Source organism: Mustelus asterias, chromosome 14 (genome assembly GCF_964213995.1).
Source record: "Mustelus asterias chromosome 14, sMusAst1.hap1.1, whole genome shotgun sequence".
NCBI classification, from domain to species: Eukaryota; Metazoa; Chordata; class Chondrichthyes; order Carcharhiniformes; family Triakidae; genus Mustelus; species Mustelus asterias.
Genome location: NC_135814.1, coordinates 79300403 through 79316840, shown reverse-complemented (window position 1 = coordinate 79316840; position 16438 = coordinate 79300403).

The window sequence follows — 16438 nt, the reverse complement described above, 5'->3', positions numbered from 1 at the left end:
ACACAGATTGCAACAATTGTAACTAGGACCAAGCATCAGGATTGCCTTGGTAACAGACTTTGCAGGTGTTTGCATTTTGATAGCCGATCAGTTTAAAGAAGATACTCAGCTAATAGCCTATGACTTTAAAGAAGACACTAAGCGATCAGGACCCTATCAAATTTGAATCTGCTGTTGTTGACACCATCAGACCAATCCTGAGGGGTGGCATGGTAGCACAGGGGCAGCACGGTAGCACAGTAGTTAGCACTGCTGCTTCACAGCTCCAGGGACCTGGGTTCGATTCCCAGCTCGGGTCACTGTCTGTGTGGAGTTTGCACATTTTCCTTGTGTCTGTATGGGTTTCCTCCAGGTGCTCCGGTTTCCTCCCACAGTCCAAAGATGTGCAGGTTAGGTTGATTGGCCATGCTAAAATTGCCCCTTAGTGTCCTGAGATGCGTAGGTTAGAGGGATTTAGCAGGTAAAATATGTAGGGATATGGGGGTAGGGCCTGGGTGGGATTGTGGTCGGTGCAGACTCGATGGGCCGAACGGCCTCTTTCTGCACTGTAGGGTTTCTATGATTTCTATGAAAATGAATAGCTAGATAGATCATCAGAGATATAAAGACAGGAACTCAAATGCCTGCCTTCAGTTCCGGCCAATTGAGTGAAACTGAAAAGCTGCCACCTCTCAACATGTAGCTGAGGGCAAAAGCGGCTCTCTGCCAGCTTAAAATATCTCTTAAGAGAATTCTCCATCTATCTACCATAAGGGTATCAAATCAAAAAACATTTACCAATAGCGACATCGACAAAAGACCTCCAAAGGTTTTTCCAAAGCCATAAAACCTGTTTGTATGTGTCTTTTGAGATTGACTAAGTTAGTGTTATTATTTTTTGGTAATGAATGGTCCTTGTATTTCTTTGAACAGTGTTCCAGTCGAACCTTACTTTAATTGAGATGTTCCTTGTTTTAAGTTTCTGTTTGATTAAATAAATAACTTGTTAATTCGTCATTTAAATTGAGTATCAGGTCTTTATGGTAATAAACCTCTAAACATTAATGTAGAACAGTTAACACCTTCCCAACCACTTCTAACAGATTACAAAGCGAGGTAAAGGAGATCAACCTCTGCGTCGTAACAGGCACAGAAATGACAGGTGGCGTTTAATCTGGACAAATGCAAGGTAATGCATTTTGGAGGATCAAATTTAGGTGTAAATTATACTATAAATGGCAAAACCCTTAGGAACATTAACATACAGAGGGATCTGGGCATGCATAGAATCCCTACAGTGCAGAAAGAGGCCATTAAGCCCATCAAATTCACACTGACAACAATCCTACCCAGGGCAGATTCCCGTAACCCCACATATTTACTCTGCCAGTCCCTCTAACTTACACATCCCACGACACTAAGGGACAAATTAGCATGGCCAATGCAGCTAACCCGCACATCTTTGGACTGTGGGAAGAAATTGGAGCACCCGGAGGAAATCTGTGTACGGGGAGAAGCTGCAAAATCCACACCGACAGTGACCCAAGCTGGGAATCGAACCCGGACCCAAGCGCTATGAGGCAACAGTGCTAGTCACTGTGCCACCCAGGTCCACAGTTTCCTAAAAGTGGCAACACAGGTGACCAAGGTGATTAAGGCGGCATATGGCATGCTTGTCGTCTTCAGCTGGGACATTGAGTCCAAGAGTTGGGAAATCATGTTGCAGCTATATAAAACCTTGGTTAGGCCGTATTTGGAGTATTGCGTGCAGTTCTGGTCACCACACTACCAGAAGGGAGATATGCGGAGGAAGTTTTTCACAGAGTGGTGGGTGTCTGGAATGCACTGCCAGAGGAGGTGGTGGAAGCAGGCACATTAGCAACATTTAAGAGGCATCTGGATGGGTACATGAATAGGGAGGGAATAGAGGGATACGGACCGAGTAAGGGCAGAAGGTTTTTTTTTAGTTAGGGCATCATGATTAGCACAGGCTTGGAGGACCGGAGGGCCTGTTCCTGTACTGTACTTATCTTTTTGCTTTGTTCTATAGAAGATAAGTACAGTACAGGAACAGGCCCTCCGGCCCTCCAAGCCTGTGCTAATCATGATGCCCTAACTAAAAAAAAACCTTCTGCTCTTACTCGGTCCGTGTCCCTCTATTCCCTCTTATTCATGTACCCATCCAGATGCCTCTTGCTGGCAGCAGTGGCAGGACATGAACGGCTGAGAATTCTGGTCTAAGTCCTGTGGCTAGGACGGGGTGGAGAGTGTTTTCCATTGTGGAGGCCAGTGGGAAACCACGCCAGATCTTCCCCGGCATAATTAAATATGCATCTGCGGGTTTTACACCATCATCCGTGCTTAGCAGTTCACTGTCAGTCATCATTAACGGGTGCATTCTCCATGCCAATATCTCAACCAATCAGAATCCATTTGCCAAGCAATCAGCATTCTCTTCTCATACAGCACAAAATTGTTATTACCCCGACATTGTCATTCTTAAGATTGTCTTGATAATTACAAGATGAAAAGTTTTGCCAAACGTCTTTTTTCAGTGATACGTAACTTTATAATAAGCAAAGAAAGTTAAACAGTTCTTGATCTATGACAGTTCTTGATCCATGTATATGACAATCCATGTCATATACATGGATTTTAGTAGGGCGTTTGATAAGGTCCCCCATGGTCGGCTTATGATGAAAGTAAGGAGGTGTGGGATAGAGGGAAAGTTGGCCGATTGGATAGGTAACTGGCTGGCTATCTGATCGAAGTAAGAAGTTTAACAACACCAGGTTAAAGTCCAACAGGTTTATTTGGTAGCAAAAGCCACACAAGCTTTCGGAGCTGCAAGCCCCTTCTTCAGGTGAGTGGGAATTCTGTTCACAAACAGAGCATATAAAGACACAAATTCAATTTACATGAATAATGGTTGGAATGCGAATACTTACAACTAATCAAGTCTTTAAGAAACAAAACAATGTGAGTGGAGAGAGCATCAAGACAGGCTAAAAAGATGTGTATTGTCTCCAGACAAGACAGCCAGTGAAACTCTGTGGGAGTTACAAATAGTGTGACATGAACCCAATATCCCGGTTGAGGCCGTCCTCGTGTGTGCGGAACTTGGCTATCAGTTTCTGCTCAGCGACTCTGCGCCGTCGTGTGTCGCGAAGGCCGCCTTGGAGAACGCTTACCCGAATATCAGAGGCCGAATGCCCGTGACCGCTGAAGTGCTCCCCAACAGGAAGAGAACAGTCTTGCCTGGTGATTGTCGAGTGGTGTTCATTCATCCGTTGACGCAGCGTCTGCATAGTTTCCCCAATGTACCATGCCTCAGGACATTCTTTCTTGCAGCGTATCAGGTAGACAACGTTGGCCGAGTTGCAAGAGTATGTACCGTGTACCTGGTGGATGGTGTTCTCACGTGAGATGATGGCATCTGTGTCGATGGTCCTGCACGTCTTGCAGAGGTTGCTGTGGCAGGGTTGTGTGGTGTCATGGTCACTGTTCTCCTGAAGGCTGGGTGGTTTGCTGCGGACAATGGTCTGTTTGAGGTTGTGCGGTTGTTTGAAGGCAAGAAGTGGGGGTGTGGGGATGGCCTTGGCGAGATGTTCGTCTTCATCAATGACATTTTGAAGGCTCCGGAGGAGATGCCGTAGCTTCTCCGCTCCGGGGAAGTACTGGACAACGAAGGGTACTCTGTCCACTGTGTCCCGTGTTTGTCTTCTGAGGAGGTCGGTGCGGTTTTTCGCTGTGGCGCATTGGAACTGTTGATCAATGAGTCGAGCGCCATATCCTGTTCTTATGAGGGCATCTTTCAACAACCGCACACCCACTTCTTGCCTTCAAACAACCGCACCCCCACTTCTTGCCTTCAAACAACCGCAATGCTGAAAGATGCTCTCATAAGAACAGGATATGGCGCCCGAGGACGGCCTCAACCGGGATATTGGGTTCATGTCACACTATTTGTAACTCCCACAGAGTTTCACTGGCTGTCTTGTCTGGAGACAATACACATCTTTTTAGCCTGTCTTGATGCTCTCTCCACTCACATTGTTTTGTTTCTTAAAGACTTGATTAGTTGTAAGTATTCGCATTCCAACCATTATTCATGTAAATTGAGTTTGTGTCTTTATATGCTCTGTTTGTGAACAGAATTCCCACTCACCTGAAGAAGGGACTTGCAGCTCCGAAAGCTTGTGTGGCTTTTGCTACCAAATAAACCTGTTGGCCTTTAACCTGGTGTTGTTAAACTTCTTACTGTGTTTACCCCAGTCCAACGCCGGCATCTCCACATCATATCTGATCGAAGACAGAGGGTGGTGGTGGATGGAAAATTTTCGGACTGGAGGCAGCTTGCTAGCGGAGTGCCACAGGGATCAGTGCTTGGTCCTCTGCTCTTTGTGATTTTTATTAATGACTTAGAGGAGGGGGCTGAAGGGTGGATCAGTAAATTTGCTGATGACACCAAGATTGGTGGAGTAGTGCATGAGGTGGAGGGCTGTTGTAGGCTGCAAAGAGACATAGATAGGATGCAAAGCTGGGCTGAAAAATGGCAAATGGAGTTTAACCCTAATAAATGCGAGGTGATTCATTTTGGTAGGACAAATTTAAATGTGGATGACAGGGTCAAAAGTAGGGTTCTGAAGACTGTGGAGGAACAGAGAGATCTTGGTGTCCATATCCACAGATCTCTAAAGGTTGCCACTCAAGTGGATAGAGCTGTGAAGAAGGCCTATAGTGTGTTTGCTTTTATTAACAGGGGGTTGGAGTTTAAGAGCCGTGGGGTTATGCTGCAACTGTACAGGACCTTGGTGAGACCACATTTGGAATACTGTGTGCAGATCTGGTCACCTCACTATAAGAAGGATGTGGAAGCGCTGGAAAGAGTACAGAGGAGATTTACCAGGATGCTGCCTGGTTTGGAGGGTACGTCTTATGAGGAAAGGTTGAGGGAGCTAGGGCTGTTCTCTCTGGAGCGGAGGAGGCTGAGGGGAGACTTAATAGAGGTTTATAAAATGATGAAGGGGATAGATCGAGTGAACGTTCAAAGACTATTTCCTCGGGTGGATGGAGCAAGGGGGCATAACTATAGGGTTCGTGGTGGGAGATACAGGAAGGATATCCGAGGTAGGTTCTTTACGCAGAGAGTGGTTGGGGTGTGGAATGGACTGCCTGCAGTGATAGTGGAGTCAGACACTTTAGGAACATTTAAGCGGTTATTGGATAGGCACATGGAGCACACCAGGATGATAGGGAGTGGGATAGCGTGATCTTGGTTTCAGATAAAGCTCGGCACAACATCGTGGGCCGAAGGGCCTGTTCTGTGCTATACTGTTCTATGTTCTATGTTCCTATTTTTGTGGGGGCAGGACTCAGGCTAAGGTTCACGGATGCATGTCTCTCAGAGGCAGCCGACCATTTAAATCATCAGCTGTCTCCACTGAAGTGAGATCTTAAACTGGTTTCCCCTTCATAAGCTGTTAGAACTGATTTCAACAATGCAACATGTACGGAACTCTTAACCTCAAGACATTGCAAGATGTTACAGCAAAGCCAGCAAAAACGAAGAATGATGAAGAAAAATAGTGGTGAGAAGAATGAATGAAAAAGATTGAAGCCTTCCCATAAGCCAAGTAACACAACACTAACATTCAGCCAACTGGACATAAAATTGCAGGAACACTAAAAAGGCATTCTGGAGCCAACAAACTCAGAGTGTCCCATTTTTATAGCAGGAAATGAAGTTGTGCACAGTAAATTCTTAAGAAAGGATCTGTTTTCTCATAGCCTAGTTCTGGAGATCAAAATGTTCCCCAAGGGTGGAAATGTTGATAACTGCAGTTAATTAGTGCCTGCAGTTTAACTTTGAAGGAGATCAATGCACACTTAAGACTCCTGTCAAAGATTGATACAATCTAAGTCCATTTAACATTTATTTTGCAATGGAAGATTCTATTTGGGACAACAGTTTGATGTGGACAGTCTCAACCCCATATATACAAATATCGTCCAAATATTACTGCATTACGCAGGTAGAGAGAGTACCGGGGCATATTTGTCCTGGTCATCTATGGCATTTGGTTTTTTTGAGTTGTTTAATTCTATCCAGTTTTTCCTGTTAGACTAGATGGTTAATAATCTACTTTCTCCCTTGATTTAAGCCAACATCAATGGGCAATAACTACATCTATCTATATACCCTACAAAAGACAAAAATTCAGAATGCATACCCACCTAAAATGCACCAGTTTAGAACATAGAACATAGAACAGTACAGCACAGAACAGGCCCTTCGGCCCACGATGTTGTGCCGAGCTTTATCTGAAACCAAGATCAAGCTATCCCACACCCTATCATCCTGGTGTGCTCCATGTGACTATCCAATAACCGCTTAAATGTTCCTAAAGTGTCTGACTCCACTATCACTGCAGGCAGTCCATTCCACACCCCAACCACTCTCTGCGTAAAGAACCTACCTCGGATATCCTTCCTATATCACCCACCATGAACCCTATAGTTATGCCCCCTTGTAATAGCTCCATCCACCCGAGGAAATAGTCTTTGAACGTTCACTCTATCTATCCCCTTCATCATTTTATAAACCTCTATTAAGTTTCCCCTCAGCCTCCTCCGCTCCAGAGAGAACAGCCCTAGCTCCCTCAACCTTTCCTCATAAGACCTACCCTCCAAACCAGGCAGCATCCTGGTAAATCTCCGCTGCACTCTTTCCAGCGCTTCCACATCCTTCTTATAGTGAGGTGACCAGAACTGCACACAATATTCCAAATGTGGTCTCACCAAGGTCCTGTACAGTTGCAGCATAACCCCACGGCTCTTAAACTCCAACCCCCTGTTAATAAAAGCAAACACACTATAGGCCTTCTTCACAGCTCTATCCACTTGAGTGGCAACCTTTAGAGATCTGTGGATATGGACCCCAAGATCTTTCTGTTCCTCCACAGTCTTCAGAACCCTACCTTTGACCCTGTAATCCACATTTAAATTAGTCCTACCAAAATGAATCACCTCACATTTATCAGGGTTAAACTCCATTTGCCATTTTTCAGCCCAGCTTTGCATCCTATCTATGTCTCTTTGCAGCCTACAACAGCCCTCCACCTCATCCACTACTCCACCAATCTTGGTGTCATCAGCAAATTTACTGATCCACCCTTCAGCCCCCTCCTCTAAGTCATTAATAAAAATCACAAAGAGCAGAGGACCAAGCACTGATCCCTGTGGCACTCCGCTAGCAACCTGCCTCCAGTCCGAAAATTTTCCATCCACCACCACCCTCTGTCTTTGATCAGATAGCCAGTTACCTATCCAATCTGCCAACTTTCCCTCTATTCCACACTTCCTTACTTTCATCATAAGCCGACCATGGGGGACCGTATCAAACGCCTTACTAAAATCCATGTATATGACATCAACTGCCCTACCTTCATCAACACACTTAGTTACCTCCTCAAAAAATTCAATCAAATTTGTGAGGCACGACTTGCCCTTCACGAATCCGTGCTGACTATCCCGGATTAATCTGCATCTTTCTAAATGGTCGTAAATCCCATCTCTAAGGACCTTTTCCATCAATTTACCAACCACCGAAGTAAGACTGACTGGTCTATAATTACCAGGGTCATTTCTATTCCCTTTCTTAAACAGAGGAACCACATTCGCCACTCTCCAGTCCACTCTCCACATCCCCGTGGACAGTGAGGACCCAAAGATCAAAGGCTCTGCAATCTCATCCCTTGCCTCCCAAAGAATCCGAGGATATATTTCATCAGGCCCAGGGGACTTATCGACCTTCAGTTTATTCAAAACTGCCAGTACATCCTCCCTCCGAACATCTATTTCCTCCAGCCTATTAGCCTGTAACACCTTCTCTTCCTCAAAAACATGGCCCCTCTCCTTGGTGAACACTGAAGAAAAGTATTCATTCATCACCTCGCCTATCTCGACTGACTCCACACACAAGTTCCCACGACTGTCCTTGACCGGCCCTAACCTCACCCTGGTCATTCTTTTATTCCTCACATAAGAGTAAAAAGCCTTGGGGTTTTCCTTGATCCAACCCGCCAAGGACTTCTCATGTCCCCTCCTAGCTCTCCTAAGCCCCTTTTTCAGCTCATTCCTTGCTAACTTGTAACCCTCAATCGAGCCATCTGGACCTTGTTTCCTCATCCCTACATAAGCTTCCCTCTTCCTTTTCACAAGACATTCCACCTCTTTCGTGAACTATGGTTCCCTCACTCGGCCATTTCCCCTTGCCTGACAGGGACATACCTATCAAGGACACCCAGTATTTGTTCCTTGAAAAAGTTCCACTTTTCATTAGTGCCTTTCCCTGACAGTTTCTGTTCCCATCTTATGCCCCCTAATTCTTGCCTAATCGCATCATAATTACCTCTCCCCCAATTGTAAACCTTGCCCTGCTGTACGGCCCTATCCCTCTCCATTGTAATAACAAAAGACACCGAATTGTGGTCACTATCTCCGAAGTGCTGTCCCACAACCAAATCTAACACTTGGCCTGGTTCATTTCCCAGTACCAAATCCAATGTGGCCCCACCTCTTGTCGGCCTATCCACATATTGTGTCAGGAAACCCTCCTGCACACACTGCACAAAAACTGCCCCATCCGAACTATTTGACCTACAAAGGTTCCAATCAATATTTGGAAAGTTAAAGTCCCCCATACCCTGTAACCCCCACACATATCCATAATCTGCTTAGCAATTTCTTCCTCCACATCTCTATTACTATTTGGGGGCCTATAGTAAACTCCTAACAACGTGACCGCTCCTTTCCTATTTCTAACTTCAGCCCATATTACCTCAGTGTGCAGATCCCCCTCGAAGTGCCTTTCCGCAGCCGTTAAACTATCCTTGATTAACAATGCTACTCCTCCACCTCTTTTACCAGCTTCCCTACACTTACTGAAGGGTGGCACGGTAGCACAGTGGTTAGTACTGTTGCTTCACAGCTCCAGGGACCTGGGTTCAATTCCCGGCTTGGGTCACTGTCTGTGTGGAGTTTGCACATTCTCCTCGTGTGTCTGCGTGTGTTTCCTCCGGGTGCTCCGGTTTCCTCCCACAGTCCAAAGATGTGCGGGTTCGGTCGATTGGCCATGCTAAAATTGCCCCTTAGTGTCCTGAGATGTGTAGGTTAGAGGGATTAACGGGATGTGTAGGTTAGTGGGATTAACGGGTAAAATATGTAGGGATATGGGGGTAGGGCATGGGTGAGATTGTGGTTGGTGCAGACTCGATGGGCCGAATGGCCTCCTTCTGCACTGTAGGATTTCCATAATTCTATGAATCTATGATCTATACCCCGGAACGTCCAACAACCATTCCTGTCCTTGTTCGGCCCATGTCTCCGTAATGGCCAGAACATCGTAGTCCCAAGTACCAATCCACCCCCCAAGTTCATCTACTTTGTTCCGGATGCTCCTTGCATTGAAGTAGACACACTTCAACCCACCTTCCTGTCTACAGGTACCCACCCTTGACCTTGATACCTTCCCCAATACCTCACCACCCTCAACACTGACTTCTGGACTACAACTCCTTTTCCCACTCCCCTGACAAATTAGTTTAAACCCCCCTGAAGAGCTGTATCAAATTTCCCTCCCAGGATATTGGTGCCCCTCTGGTTCAGGTACACCCTGTCCTGTTTAAGTGAAATAGTTCACCTTACAACCAGAAATAACAGAAAAAATAAAATAAAAATTATGAAAGTAAGGGGGTAGGATTAGTAAGTTTGCAGATGACACAAAGATTGGCCAGGTGATTAACAGTGAGGCTGAGTGTCTTGGACTACAAGAACATATAAATGGAATGGTCAAATGGGCAGATAAGTCGCAGATGGAATTTAATGCTGAAAAGTGTGAGGGATACACTTTGAAAGGAGTAATTTGACAAAGTAGTATTCAATGAATGGCATGACACTGGGGAGTTATGTGGAACAAAGGAACCTTTTATTTATCTGAAGATCTCTGAAGGGCATGTTAGTAGGGTAGTGAAAAAGGTATATGAGACACCATAGAAATCATAGAAACCCTACAGTACAGAAAGAGGCCATTCGGCCCATCGCGTCTGCACCGACCACAATCCCACCCAGGCCCTACCCCCATAGCCCTACATATTTACCCACTAATCCCTCTAATCTACGCATCTCAGGACACTAAGGGGCAATTTTAGCGTGGCCAATCAACCTAACCCGCACATCTTTGGACTGTGGGAGGAAACCGGAGCACCCAGAGGAAACCCACGCAGACACGAGGAGAATGTGCAAACTCCACACAGACAGTGACCCAAGCCAGGAAATCGAACCCAGGTCCCTGGAGCTGTGAAGCAGCAGTGCTAACCACTGTGCTATCGTGCCTTTATTAATCGAGGCTTAGATTGCAAAAGCAGGGAAGTCATGATGGAGTTGTATAGAACTTTAGTGAGGCCACAGCTAGAGTACTGTGAGCAATTCTGGCCGCCACATTATAGGGAGGATGTGACTTCACTGGAGGGGGTGCAGAGGAAATTGGCCAGGATGCTGCCTGCGATGGAACATGTAAGTTATGAAGAGAGTTTGGTAGGCTTGGGTTGTTTTCGCTGGAGCAAAGAAGACTAAGGAGTGACCTGATTGAGGTGTACAAGGTTATGAGAGGCATGGACAGAATGGATAAGAAGCAGCTGTTCTCCTTAGCTTAAGGGTCTGTTTCGTGGGCACATAGGCTCAAGGTGAGGGGGGAATGTGAGGAAAACATTTTTACTCAGAGGGTGGTGACAGTCTGGAATGTGCTGCCTGGGAGGGTGGTGCAGGTGGGATGCCTCATATCCTTTAAAAAGTACTTGAATGAGCACTTGGCACATCATAACATTCAAGGCTCTGGGCCACGAGCTGGTAAATGGGATAAGAGCTGGTAAATGAGATTAGATGGGAGGTCAGGTGTTTCTCACATGTCAGTGCAGACTCCATGGGCCGAAGGGCCTCTTCAGCACTGTATGATTCTATGATTAAGAGGGGGAGTAATGAAAGGGTGCAATTCAGAAGTTTTGGGACCATAATGCATCATTCCACTGAACATCAAATTTCCTATACAGCATATTAATGTAATGTTTTGTATGATAGGATAGCACTTGGTGGCACTTAAAATTCTTCACAGTTGTAATTACAACAGTATTAAACATGGATTAAACTAAGTTTATATAAAATATATTTAAAGGACAGATAATGTATAATAACTTCCACAACCTCAAGATATTCCAAAATGTTTCACAATCAGTGAAGTATTTTGAGCTGTAGTCATCTTCAGTGATGCACTGCGTTTTAAGACTCGCCCTGGATGATTCACTCAGTCGGATAAATTGGAGAGACTGGAATTGTCTGCCTTGAAAAAGAAAAGGGGATTTAAAAACAAAGATTTACTAGAACGGCTCGAAAAATATGAGGAGTCTAAATTGAGTAGAAAGAAACAGGCCGTGAATTATTTCCCGAAGTAATATTCTGAAGGGCTGATATGAAAGGATTGATATGAAACTTGGAGGCGAATGGAACTGAGCAGTAATGGCTGGTTTTCTCATCATAAGTTCCTTAAAAAAAAACCCCAAGGAACATAAACAGCCAATAAAACACCTAATAGACTTGAAGTAGGAGCTAAACAAAACAAAAAGGTCACATCTTAACATGAGCTATAAGCAGATGCTGAAAAGGACAAGGAAATCTTTGTGAACATATTTTTAACCATGGGGCTCTGCCCCATGTTGAAAAATACAAACTTCTGCCATTCTGCAGATTTATCTGTCCCTTTGATCTTTGGAAAGTTCAATCATATTATTACGCTGCTCTGTCAATACGATCTGGAGATGCCAGCATTGGACTGGGGTGGGCACAGTAAAAAGTCTCACAATACCAGGTTAAAGTTCAACAGGTTTATTTGGAATCACGAACTTTCGGAGTGCTGCTTCTTCATCATTCTGCGGATTTATCTGTCACTTTGATCTTTGGAAAGTTCAATCATATTATTACACTGCTCTGTCGATACAAAGCTCTCTTTTTCTCGTGCGCTGATGGATGCTGGGGAGGAGGAAATCATCATGGTCAACTGCCCACAGGAAGCTCTTGGCTCAAACAATAAAATGTATTTTATCTATCGTTTGTAACGAGATGGGATTCACTGTAAAGTTTAATACAGAGACACAGTGGGCGCCACGCTTGCTGGTGGAGAAGCTGAGAAATATTGTGAGCTGAATTCTCAATAGCCATAAACAGTTCAGATTGCTGAGTGAAGCACTGCACATGAGGAAACTATTAAAGCTTTGAATGGTTAGACATTGCATGACAAAGCATAATCTTTTGCTGTGTGCCATCAGATACATCTTGTCACTCACTTGTTGATCACGTCTCTCTTTTCTAGCTTGCAAACTCTAGCTGTTTCACAACTTTATTGTAGATCCCTTTTTAAAAATGAATTGAACCACACTATTTACCCCTCTGGCTCATCCTGCAATCAAATCCACTTTCCATCATTGTCTGCCACCAACTCATTTGGGTAACCTACTCTTTAGTCTTTATATTTGAGCAAATTGTACAACATAGGAATGTAAAAAACTGGAGAATCTCATTGCTTTCATAGAATCATAGAATCCTTACAGTGCAGAAAGAGGCCCTTTGGTCCATTGAACTTGCACTGACAATAATCCCACCCAGGCCCTATCCCCGTAACTCCAGATATTTACCCTGCTAATTTCCCTGGCACTGAGGTGCAATTTAACATGGCCAATTAACCTAACCGCACAACTTTGGAGTGTGGGAGGAAACCCTTACAACACCCCTGCAGATATGGGGAGAATGTGTAAACTCCACGCAGACAGTTACCCAAGGCTGGAAATGAACCCAGGTTCCTGGCGCTATGAGGTAGTAGTGCTAACCACTGTGCTACCATGCCATCCTGACAGACTGGTTTTAAAAAGCAGAAAATACTATACACCACTCTCTCTCATTGCCCTCAATCACATTGCTTGCCAAATATCCCTCTTCAATTTACGAAGTCAATTCGCATTTACAATCTATATTAACACACAGTCACTCACTGCCTTAAAATAAACATAAACTGACTCTTTGGGCGCGATCTTACCGACTGTTCACGCCATGCTCCCGCTGCAGTGAAGTCGGAGAATTTGGCAACCAGCCAAATCTCCGTTCACTGCAGCAGGATTGGAAAATCCTGTTGTTGCGAATGATGGTAAGATTTTGGCTGTTATATTTCTTCTTCAAAGTGTGAATCTGTGATGATATCAACCATATTGGTACGCTTCAATCTGTATATGGGATCCCAATCTGCAAATGGGATGTTGGCCTATGTCACAAGGGGGATAGAATATAAAAGCAGAGATGTCTTGCTGCATCTGTACAGGGCATTGGTGAGGCCGCAGCTGGAATACTGTGTGCAGTATTGGTCCCCGTATTTGTGGAAGGATCTATTGGCCTTGGAGGGAGTGCAGAGAAGGTTCACCAGGTTGGTACCAGAGATGAGGGGTGTTGACTATGAGGAGAGACTGAGCAGATTGGGTTTGTATTCGTTGGAATTTAGAAGGCTGAGGGGGGATCTTATAGAGACCTATAAGATAATGAAGGGGCTGGATAGGGTAGATATGGAGAGATTCTTTCCACTTAGAAAGGAAACTAGAACTAGAGGGCACAGCCTCAAAATAAAGGGGGGTCAGTTTAGGACAGAGTTGAGGAGGAACTTCTTCTCTCAGAGGGTGGTGAATCTCTGGAATTCTCTGCCCACTGAAGTGGTGGAGGCTACCTCGTTGAATATGTTTAAATCACGGATAGATGGATTCCTGATCGGTAAGGGAATTAGGGGTTATGGGGATCAGGCGGGTAAGTGGAACTGATCCACTTCAGATCAGCCACGATCTTATTGAATGGCGGGGCAGGCTCGAGGGGCTAGATGGCCTACTCCTGCTCCTATTTCTTATGTTCTTATGTATACATTCCAAGTCCAAGAAATCATCCTTATGAAGAGCATAGTGTTGTAATGGGGTGGCCTTTGAATTTGCCACTTTTGCTGTCTCATTTAGGAAGGTAGGCAGGCAACTCTGGAGCCTAGGAAGTCCCACTGGGAGAGATGGATGCTGCTGTGGCAGCTCAGGGAACATGTGGGCATGCTGTTGATGTGGTTTACTTGGATTTTCAAGAGGCATTCGATACACTGCCCCGCACAGTAGATTTGTGAGAAAAGTTACAGCTCATGGAGTAAATGGGACAGTACCAACATGGATACATAATTGGCCAACAGAAAGCAAAAAACAATGGTCAATGGATATTTTTTGGGCTGGAGGAAGGTTTAGTGGGACCTAATGACTCCCCAGGGTCGGTATTGAGACCTTTCCTGATATATATTAATGATCTATGTTACGAACCATGGTGATGTCAACTGCAGGGGTATCCCAAAATCCAGAAGGGAACACCAGTCTGTGGTGGTGTATGTGTTTTTTGGTATAATGTGAGGAACAATTTACAACCCAGAGAGGAAACAGTCCAGTTATTGTGTGAACAATTAATAAGGAATATTTATTAACTTAAAAGAAAAACAATAACTACACTGTGGGGGTAGGGCCTGGGTGGGATTGTGGTCGGTGCAGACTCGATGGGCCGAATGGCCTCCTTCTGCACTGTAGGGTTTCTATGATTTCTATGATTACACAATACTTAAGGATGCCGATAGCTGCACATACTTTTTCATGAAAATATTCCTTTGTCCCCAAACTACCTACATTATCTGAACTTTGAGACACCCCTTTTCCCAAACAACATCAATTATTAAATAACTGTGAGCTACTTTGCCTCTGATAAACTTCATGATTTTACATTGTTGTTCTTAATTTATAATATCTGAAACTTGGGGAAAATTACAAAATTTTCAGATGATACTAAATTAAAAGTATTGTAAACTGAAGATGAACTTCAAAAGGGCATAGGAAAGTTGGTGGAGTGGACAGGTAGGTGGCAGATGATGCCCAATGCAGAGAAAAATGTTTGTAGGCAAACATGGAGAGACAATATAAAATAAGCAGTAAAATTCTTAAAGGGGTGCAAGAAAGAAAAAGTTTATTTATTAGTCACAAGTAGGCTTACATTAACACTGCAATCATAGAAACCCTACAGTGCAGAAGGAGGCCATTCGGCCCATCGAGTCTGCACCGACCACAATCCCACCCAGGCCCTACCCCCACATATTTACCCGCTAATCCCTCTCACTTATGCATCTTAGGACTCTAAGGGGCAATTTTTAACCTGGCCAATCAACCTAACCCGCACATCTTTGGACTGTGGGAGGAAACCGGAGCACCCGGAGGAAACCCACGCAGACACGAGGAGAATGTGCAAACTCCATACAGACAGTGACCCGAGCCGGGAATCAAATCCGGGACCCTGGAACTGTGAAGCAGCAGTGCTAACCACTGTGCTACCATGCCGCAATGAAGTTTCTGTGAAAATCCCCCAGTCACCACACTCCGGCACCCGTCCGGGTACACTGAGGGAGAATTTAGCATGGCCAATGCACCTAACCAGCACGTCTTTTGGATTGTGGGAGGAAACTGGAGCACCCAGAGGAAACCCACACAGACACGGGGAGAACGTGCAGACTCTGCACAGACAGTGACCCAAGCTGGGAATCGAAGCCAGGTCCCTGGTGCTGTGAGCACTGAGAGCAGTTTAAAAAGTATATAATATCCTGGGCTTTATGAATAGTCATGATGTGGAGATGCCGCCGTTGGACTGGGGTAAACACAGTAAGAGTTTTAACAACACCAGGTTAAAGTCCAACAGGTTTATTTGGTAGCAAATGTCATTAGCTTTTGGAGCGCTGCTCCTTCGTCAGATGGAGTGGATATCTGCTCTCAAACAGGGCATACCCTCTGTATGCCCTGTTTGAGAGCAGATATCCACTCCATCTGGCGAAGGAGCAGCGCTCCAAAAGCTAATGGCATTTGCTACCAAATAAACCTGTCGAACTTTAACCTGGTGTTGTTAAAACTCTTACTTTATTAATAGTGGCATGGAACACAAGAGCAAGGAGGTTACGCTGAACTTATACAAGACACCAGTTCGACTTCAGCTGGAGTATTGTGTATAGTTCTGGGCACCACACTATAGGAAGGATGTGAACACATTAGAGAGAGTAGGGAAGAGATTTACAAGAATGGTTCCAGGGATGAGAAACTTCAGTTATGAGGATAGATTGGAGACTTGCTGGGACTGTTCTCCTTGGAGCGAAGAGGCCAAGAGAAGATTTGATAGAGAAATTCAAAATCATGAGGGGGCTAGACAGTGTAGATAGGGAGAAACTGTTCCAACTTGTAAAAGGTTCAAGAGTGAGAGCACAAATTTAAAGTGATTTGCAAAAGAAACAAACATGAAGTGAGAAAAAACCTTTTCACAC